Source organism: Nannospalax galili, unplaced genomic scaffold (genome assembly GCF_000622305.1).
Source record: "Nannospalax galili isolate Female #2095 unplaced genomic scaffold, S.galili_v1.0 scaffold449, whole genome shotgun sequence".
NCBI lineage: Eukaryota > Metazoa > Chordata > Mammalia > Rodentia > Spalacidae > Nannospalax > Nannospalax galili.
Window position 1 is genome coordinate 1383590 of NW_008360312.1, and position 7189 is coordinate 1390778.

General features: G+C 38.1%; 1 pseudogene; it reads right to left on the bottom strand.

The window, feature by feature from the left end:
- The window catches only part of LOC103727096, a 5516-nt pseudogene extending 1499 nt beyond the window's left edge, over positions 1 to 4017 (bottom strand).
- Between the last annotated feature and the right edge of the window lie 3172 nt (positions 4018 to 7189).

Sequence of the window (7189 nt, forward strand, 5' to 3'; positions counted from 1 at the left end):
TTGTATAGTAGTTACCTGTATATTACCCCACCTAGACATCTCATCCTAGCAAATAAAATAACCCATACCTGGGAAGGGTTAACTTTCTTCAAGTAGTTGGCCAGTAGGGTCCCATAGACCCCCAAACATTACAGGCTATTGCCATTACTCTTGGCTATTTGCCAGAACTTGACAGTAAGACTCTGTTGCTGAAGACAACACTTAATATATAGTCATAAAACATGGAAAAATCAAGCAAGTCCTGGCCTGGAAACTTCATCCCTATGGGCTAGCTTTCATAGTGCTAGAAGGTGTTATGTATGCTACCACAGGAGAAAAGTAATCATCAATTTTACCAAGCTGTAACCTTGCTAGCTACAGTAATGATAGGCCTGGCAAGATATGCCCACTAGTGCAATAGTGGTATGAATGCTATGGTAATAAACAATCACTTTCTTTTGATTTAAGGCCCATTTCAAGAGATGAAACCCATATCTAACCCTGTTTTGAAGGAGAAAGTCCTGTGGCTATATAGGTCATTGGCCATAGGGGAGAACTTGCTACTGATATTCTACTTAGACAAAGCTTTAAAATGATTCCTAATGACTTAGTGTTATAACCATAAATTTATGCATCTCTTAACTCTTATCAGAGAAGCTTCATCTTGCAGTAGATGGCAATTATCACAAAGACTAACAACAGGTCAACATGCAAAGAATAAGACTGGATTGTACAGATCTAAATGGGGCATCTATATTACAGCCCTCTCTTCCTAGGGCTCTGGGATCATCTCAGAAGAGGGAGTAGAAAGATTATAAGAGCCGGAGGTGATGGATGACTAGAAGGAAACTATTTTACAGTCAGCAGGGCAGTTGTAACTATGAACATACAACATTGGGTCAGAATGCACAAAACTGCTCAAGTCAGACAAAAACCCATCATGGAGGTGGAGAGGAAGTGGACATGAAGTCCTACTCCTGGCTGATGTATTTGGTATTTGGTAGCTTCTGGGAAAAACAGAATCTATCTCCTTTAAGGACATGGCCCCTGATAGGCTAACCACAATCTATCACTGTTCCACACTCAAAAGTGTTTAGGCAACATAAATTGGAGTTGATTGGGAGAAAAAAAATCATGGAATTGTGTGGTTACTGAGGTGTGGGTGGATCTGGGAGGAGTTGGGAGAGGGAGGAATATGATAGCAAAAATACATTGTGTGAAACATTAAAATTTAATAAAAATATTTTAAAATAAAGGAGATAGTTAAATACCTGGTTTTAACAAAGGAGAACAATACAGCTATTATATTATTTAACTATGCATGCCAGATAATTCAAAATTCTTGAGTTTGATCAAAGTGCTCATTTGACAATATTACAGTATTAATTTTTGCAGACAGTATGATGTATAAGATTTAAAGTGACATGTGTCTAGCCTTATATGTAGTATTTCAAATGCTAGACACATCTATGACCTGAAAGATTTTCACTCACTGATAATCATTCTCCAGTCCATTCCTGTGGGAGACAGGCTTGAGCCTAGGGTGAAAGTCTTATTGACACCCATACAGCAGGCCAGAGGCAACAGCTGGACCGCTGAAGCCACAAGGAACACCTTGTGACGTTTGCTTCCATTGGCAGATCATGAGACTGATGCCTAGAGCTGGCCACTCCCTAATCACCACCCTTGGAATCCAAAATTGCAACACTTAGATATTGCAACAGTCAGGGTCAAGTATTTTCCAGGAATCCAGGCTCTGTAATCTGAAACCCAGTATGCTAATGAGGCATCTTACCCGCTATTCTGTGATAGGATGTTAAGTCTGTTATGCTACTAGGATGCTAAGTCTGTTATGCTAATAAGGTATCCTACTTGCTGTATTATGATAGCACGCTAAACCTGTTATGCTAATGAGGTATCCTACTTGCTGTGCTGTGATTGGACCACTACCCCTATATAAGCTTGTGCCTTCCTGTAATAAAGCAGACCTGTGTCACTGAACCTGGTCTCCTGTGTCTGAATGTGGCTCCGCTGACACAGTCTCCTCACCAGCCCTGGGGTGAGGGACTGGGCAGAAGTGGCGATGACAGGAGGCAGCACTGGGTGAGCAGAAGAGCGGCCTCAGCCCAGGACGAGCGGAGGAGCAGCCTTGACGCCCATGAGAACAAAGGATTGGCACCCATGAGAACAGAGGAGTGGCCACCGCTGGCAGTGACCACACATTCTACTCCTTTGGGTTTAGTGTACAGTACCAATAACACCTCACCCATGAGGTCATTCCTGTAAAAGCCAGCTAGTTCCACACAAACAAAATAGTTGCCTGGACCTAGTCTCTGCAACTTCAACCTTATCAAATTCAGATCTAAATGTGTATTGGGCTACATAGTTTCATTTGTGGAATATACTAGCTGACAAAAACAAACATCCCCTTACTCCTACTCAGCAACTTTAAATAAATAGGCTTTAGTTTATCAATAAGATTTTAATTTTATTTCTGCAATTTTAGATAAGGCTACAAATTTAATCACTATATTCTATTTGTCGGGTTGTCTTGTTGAAAGGTAACAGACATGTAGCAAGAAAAAAAATAAAACCCATAAAGATACATCTCAATAACTTCCCCCATAGGGATATGTCTCATTTAGCTATTTCCAAGGTAAGAATGATCTAAATTTCCAACACTCTAAGGTATTTTTCCAAGGGTTTTGATCTGATGATTAAATATATTCCTACATTTTGTTGTCATATATTAAGGAATAGGAATTGCTACTTCTATACTATTAAATTGTAGGCTTATGTTTTGTTTCAAAATACATTAAACAACATGGCAACATTGGTAGGTTAATTTTATACCTTTGCTAACATTATTTGAACCTTCCTATTTCTCAGGCCCTTGTCAACCTCTCTCATAGTCAATTGGGTTAAGTTTGATTATTCCATCAGCCTGACACACATTTTCCTTTAATTAAGGTATTACATACATTTATATACAATATAGTTACTGATATTTTTACAGAATAAATCTATGTGATGATCTGCTTAGTGGGTGTTCTACCAGCTCTTCCTAGAGTTCAGGAACCTGAAAAAGGCTGTGCTCTACTGCCTTGCCTTTCAGTCTCCTGTTCTGGTTTAATTGTGGTGCACTGGGAAAAAAAGGCTGACTCATGCATAACCTTCATAAGATTTGACAATATAGTTTAATGTATTTAATGAGTTTTATGTGCCTAAGTATTTTATGCATCTGCTTACTTTACCTTTTAAAAATTTACAAGAATGAGATAGAGACGGCAATGATTGATGGGGGGGGGAGAAGAAAAGAGCAGAGAGATAAAGAGAGAGAAGAGGAGAGGAAAGGGAAAAGGAAGGATGGGAAGTGAGGGAAGAGAGAAATTAAGTTACATGGTCACTTCAGTTCATAAATTTAGGTGCCTGTAAAGGGCATAGGACTCAGTTGTTTAAACCCAACCTCTGCATCATTTTGAAAAAGAAAAAAAAAACAACTTATGCACAGCTGAGAAATATAAACAGCAGGAGAAATTACTCTGTACTATTTTGGGTTAGCTATATTGTAACATGCCTTATTTTGATCCACAGAAAAGCTTTCAAGGTATATGCTCCCATCTGTTTTAAAGATAATTGGGTATTAAAGAGGATAAGTATCATAATCTATACCATACATCTAAGGATGAGAAGATAGCATCATGCCCAGGTCAGCCTCATTTTAAAACTCTTGTTTGTTTCGCAAAAACATCACAGTATCAACAGCACAATAGATAAGTAACAATGTTGTTATCTATTAATGTACAGACACATAGTAGACTAAACCTATACAATGAATTTTTTTTCCAGCCTGTTTTTCTCTGTCAGAAAGCATAATGAAACAGCAGAAGATCAGAGTACACTTTAGGATGCCAGGCATGAATAGATTCAAATTTGTACCTAAATCCCTATTAATAACGTTACCTGCAATGCCGGTAAGAGCATCAAGCTCAGCTGTGGGGCTATCTTCTCATGTTTAAGTGGGAATAATAATGGCATCTAGATTATCACGCTGCTCAAGTTATAAAAGAGCTAATGACAAGTGTTTAACAGTGAGTACTCGTTGGTACTTCTATTTATTGTGAACTTTAAAACATTTAAAACCTGGGGCCGGACAGATGGCTCGGTGGTTGAGAGCACTGGCTGTTCTTGCAGAGGACCTGGTTTGAATCCCAGCACCCACATATGGCTAACAACTGTCCATAACTCTAGTCCCAGGGATCCAACACACTCTCAGTCTTCCATGGGCATTTCACAAAATGGGTGCACTTACATACATGTAGGCAATACATGTATACACATAAAATAAAAATAAATTTAAAATGTTTTTAAAAACTTCTCAAAAAACATCCTGCCTAGTAATAGCAAATAAAAGTATTGAAAAGTAAATTACAATTTACCTCTGGGCTGTTTCTAATAAACACAGTTTGAATGGAATTGCAATCATCGAGTAAGGCATTTAACATTATTTATAAAAGAAATAATTAAATTGGTGTTAAGTGTCAGTGTCTACTTCCTTAAATCTTTACCTTCACCTTCCACTCCTGTATCTAATAAAGGTTTCAAATTGTGGGTTTCAATTGCTAAATCAATTTTGGGGGTCTTTTTGAGACAGGGTCTCCCTGTAGACCCAGGTGTCCTGGAACTCACTATGTAGACCAGGCTGGCCTTGAACGCACAGAGATCTGCCTGCCTCTGCCTCCTGAGTGCTGGGATTAAAGGCATGTGCCACCACACCCGACCCCCTAAATCATTTTTAATGAAATTCGGTTACCTATATAAGATTTCAATCCATGTGTAATTTTTAGTCTGCAAGCTTTATTTATTTATTATTTTTATTTTATGTGTATATGTGTATTGCCTGCATGTAGGTGAGTGCACCCATGTCGTACAATGCCCGCAGAGGTCAGAACAGGTGGTCAAATCCCCTGGAACTGGAGTTATGGACAGTTGTTAGCTGTTATGTGGGTGCTGGGATTCAAACCCAGGTCTTCTGCAAGAACAACCAGTGTTCTTAACCACTGAGCCATCTCTCCAGCCCAGTCTGCAAGACTTTTTAACACTGCTGTGGTAGGAGCCAAAGCACAACACCTGCAGCCTTAAACTATAAACAGGGTTACCACAAGGAACAGAGGGATACATTGGTGTTTGTACTTTATTTAAGCTCAACACTTATAAACTGGGTAACTTTTTGTATTGATTTTAAACTCAGTGTCTTTTTTTTTTTTTTTTGCATGTTTTGTGTAAGGGGCTCTCAGAATGTATTGCCTTTTAAATATTATTATGTTAATGAGTGTACTGGATAGTGTCAGTTGTCAACTTGACACAGCTGGGAAGAGGGAACCTCAGTTGAGGAATTCCTCTGTTTGACTGGCCTGTGGGCATGTCTGTGAGACACTTTCTTGATTATTGAATGATGTGGTCAGTGTTTTATCATAGCAATAGAGAAGCAAACTAGAACAATGATCTTGAGCAGGGAGAAATATCATAGTAATTTCAGCCTCCAGAACTAAGCTGCATACCCTTCACTGGGAAAGATGCTGAGTTATGATAGGAAATGTAAAGGATTTCCAGTCTTTGGAAGGTATGGGAAGTCTGGTGAATCCAATTTCACTTAGTAATAAAATTACCCAATTTTTACTCTCAAGATTAACCTTTACATAAAACATAGGCAAATGAGTATTTCTCTTCTCTCATAAATAGAATTCTTTGAGAAATATTTCTTACAGTGTAATAAAGTAATTTTGAATTTATTGGACATATGTGGTGACTTCCTGCAACTTCAGCCTTATTGTGTATCCATATAGATGTCTGTGAGCCAGGGAAGCTACTACTGTATCCTGTTTTTCTTATGATGGACACACCTGCAAGTGAACAGCAAAACCGTCTCAGTATGTTGCAATCTGAGTAGTATTTAATTTTCACACATCACAGAAAATCCTTCTTTCACTATTTTAAAATAAAAGAAATTCTCACCTATTCTACTGCACAATGATATTCAGTGGAAATGGATTTGGCTATGGGATGCCTCTTACACCAAATGCTTAACAGGAACTTGTACCCAATATGCCACTACCTATCTGACTTGCTCACAGGTATCCTGGCAATTCACTGCAAAGATCATTGCCAAACTCCTCTACTAACAGGAGTGTAATAGCCTATGCTAATGATTACTTGGAAAATAATTATTTGACATAATATAATTAAACCATTTAGTGTGTCATGAAGACCTCAGCTGATCACTACCTATAGGTGTTATCTGTATTGCCTAAGGATATATTTTTTTAAATTTTTATTTATTATTTTCATATTATGTGTATGTCTGTATTGCCTGGATGTAGGTAAGTGCACCCATGTCATGCAATGCCCATGGAGGTCAGAAGAGGCTGTCAGATACCCTGGGACTGGAGTTACAGACAGTTATTAGCTGTCATGTGGGAGCTGGGATTCAAATCCGGGTCTTCTGCAAGAACAACCAGTGTTCTTAACTGCTGAGCCATCTTTCCAGCCCCAGGATATATTTTATTTTGACTTACAAACAATTTAGTTCATATTCCTATGTCATTAATAATGTTAAATAATTTGTGCCTACGAAGCAAATAACTCTAAGAGCACATTTGCCTGGCAATAGAAAATGAATCCATTGCAGGGAGCTTGAATATTCACTGGTGAACACTTGCTTTAATCTTTTAATCTATTGTTTTTATTTTATGTGTATGAGTGTTTGCCTGATTGTATATAAGGGCACCACATGCATGCAGTATCATCAAAAGCCAGAAGAGGGTGTCAAATCCCTTGAACTGGAGTTACAGGTGGTTGTTAACCACCATGTTGGTGCTGGAACTGAACCTGGGTCCTCTGTAAGACCAACCAGTGCTCATAACTGCTGAGCTATCTCTCTAGCCCCAACCTATTTTACTTTTTAAGGTGTGAAGGAAATTCATCTTTGAAAAATTTCAGGTGATTGTTTATAGAGCAGATAATGGTGATAATAAAGTATAATGAGATTTTAGCCTCATTTCTGAATTCTTTTGAATCTCAACATTCAACAAAAAAACATGTCTACTGTATACATTTACAGGAGTTCTTTGTAAATTGTCACTTGCTAGAAACTAAAAGATTATTAAAAATTGAAATTATTATCTAAATATAATAACTGCTTAAAAGATCA